This window comes from Mus caroli, chromosome 14, assembly GCF_900094665.2.
Source record: "Mus caroli chromosome 14, CAROLI_EIJ_v1.1, whole genome shotgun sequence".
Taxonomy (NCBI): Eukaryota; Metazoa; Chordata; class Mammalia; order Rodentia; family Muridae; genus Mus; species Mus caroli.
The window spans coordinates 44,538,783-44,541,030 of NC_034583.1; positions in this window are offsets into that span (position 1 = coordinate 44,538,783).

The following is a 2,248-nucleotide window of genomic DNA, read 5'->3' on the forward strand; positions in this document are numbered from 1 at the left end:
TACTTTCTCTAGCTCCTCCATTGGGGGCCCTGTGATCCATCCAATAGCTGACTGTGAGCATCCACTTCTGTGTTTGCTATGCCCTGGCATTGTCTCACAAGAGACAGCTATATCTGGGTCCTTTCAGCAAAATCTTGCTAGTGTATGCAATGGTGTCAGTGTTTGGAGGTTGATTATGGGATGGATCCCTGGATATGGCAGTCTCTAGATGGTCCATCCTTTTATAGCAACTCTTATAAGAGAAAGTATTTAATTGGGGGCTGGCTTACAGTTTCAGGGACTTAGTCCATTATCATGCCAGGGGCCATGGCAGACATGGTGCTGAAGCAGTAGTTGAGAGCTACTTTCTGGTCCATCTACAGGCAGAGATAGATAGATAGATAGATAGATAGATAGATAGATAGATAGATAATTTGAAATTGGGTGAGAATGATTAAAATTTATTGTATAAAAATTTCAAAGACTTAATAAAGCTGGTCTAGCTACAGGCAGAGATAGATAGATAGATAGACAATTTGAAGTTGGGTGAGTATAATTAAAATTTATTGTATAAAAATTTCAAAGAATTAATAAAACATTAAGAACAAAGAATTTTAAATCACACACACATACACACACGAGAGAGAGAGAGAGAGAGAGAGAGCACATAAAAATATCCTCCCTTATGGCCTTGTGGGGGCATCAATGGGAGAAGATGTCCTTGGTCCTATGATGCCCCAGTGTAGGGGAATGCCAGGGCGGGGAGGGTAAGTAGGTAAGTGGCTGGGGGCACCCTCATAGAAGCAGGGGGGAGGGGGATGAGATAGAGGGTTTCCAGAGGGGAAACTGGGAAAGGAGATAACATTTGAAATGTAAATAAGTAAAATATTAAAAAAAATTATCATCCTGAGTTAGGATGTAACCTGTAGCTAGAAAAACATGTGTACTCACTTATAAATGGCTATTAGTCATAAAGTGCCAGCTTCAAAGCATCAGGCTAGTAAGAAGGTTTCAGGGGAGGATGTGTAAATTTTACTCAGAAGGAAAAACTATATTAAAAAAAAATCCTCCCCTAAGTGTAAAAACATCAAAAGACAGGAGTTAGGTAGGTATATATGGATGCAGAATATCTGGTCTTTTCCCCAAGTTTCCATCAGAAAAATACTATTTAAAGGGCACAGATTACTTTAAAAGTAATCATCTGTACCTATCCGCAATACTTTGTTTTGGGATGACCTGTCTGCCTTTGGGGTGGTGGGAAAAAACAAAACAACTTTCTTAGCATTACTATGATTTTGAGCTGTGGATAACACAGTGGAGGAGTAAAAAATGTAAGAATGAACTTGGTATCCATTATTTTTATTGAATTTTTTGAAAAATTGAACTATACATTTTTTTAGCTTACAGGTATTTTTAGTTCAACGTTTTTACCAATTAAAGATTAAAAACTATTGTTTTTTTTTTTTACGACAATAAGCAGATGAAGTTCTTTATTGAGTGATAATCTTTATACAGTTTGAGAGAATGAAAACTTGGCAAAGCTGGCTGATTAATCACCCTGGAATCACTACTGAAATCCCCTGAACACTTGCTGTGATGAGAACACATACACACACACACACACACACACACACACACACACAGAGAGAACACAACAACACTCTGAAACCAATCAACAGGCCAAACCACGGAGGCCTTGGTTGGAAGACCAATCGGAAAGGAATAGTAGAAGCTGCAGAGGAAACACTTACAGAAATGGGATGTTGTTAGGCAGCTCCTGCTTTCTCTTACTAAGGTCCTTCACGCCTAAGCAACTCTTGTAACCACAAACTGTGCATTCAGTTTCTGGTTACCAGCGACATTTCTTTAAGAGCCTGAGTAGAGAAGAGGAAGCTATCATTGTTATGTCTGCCCATTGTTTTAAAAAGGGAAATTAAAAAGGGAAATTTATGAACTTAAGGTAAACTGTAGGTTTTTAAATCAATAAAGGCTTGTGGGTAGTAAAGACAAGCATTTCCTTTAGTTTATTTGCCACGCACTCTGGTCGAGTCAGCTTGACAGGCCGAGAGGCCTGGAAGCCACTCACGAGGCAGAGAGTGTCATGGAAATTCATCTCCTGGAGTCTCACGTTCTCTTTAACCCATATACTCATACCCTATTCTCATGTTTGTCTGGTGTATGGATCCACGTGCTCTCTTTTAGTATTATCTTATTATAAGTGCCTTTTAAGATTGAATTCTGACATAGCTAAGCCTTCACCAGTGTTCCA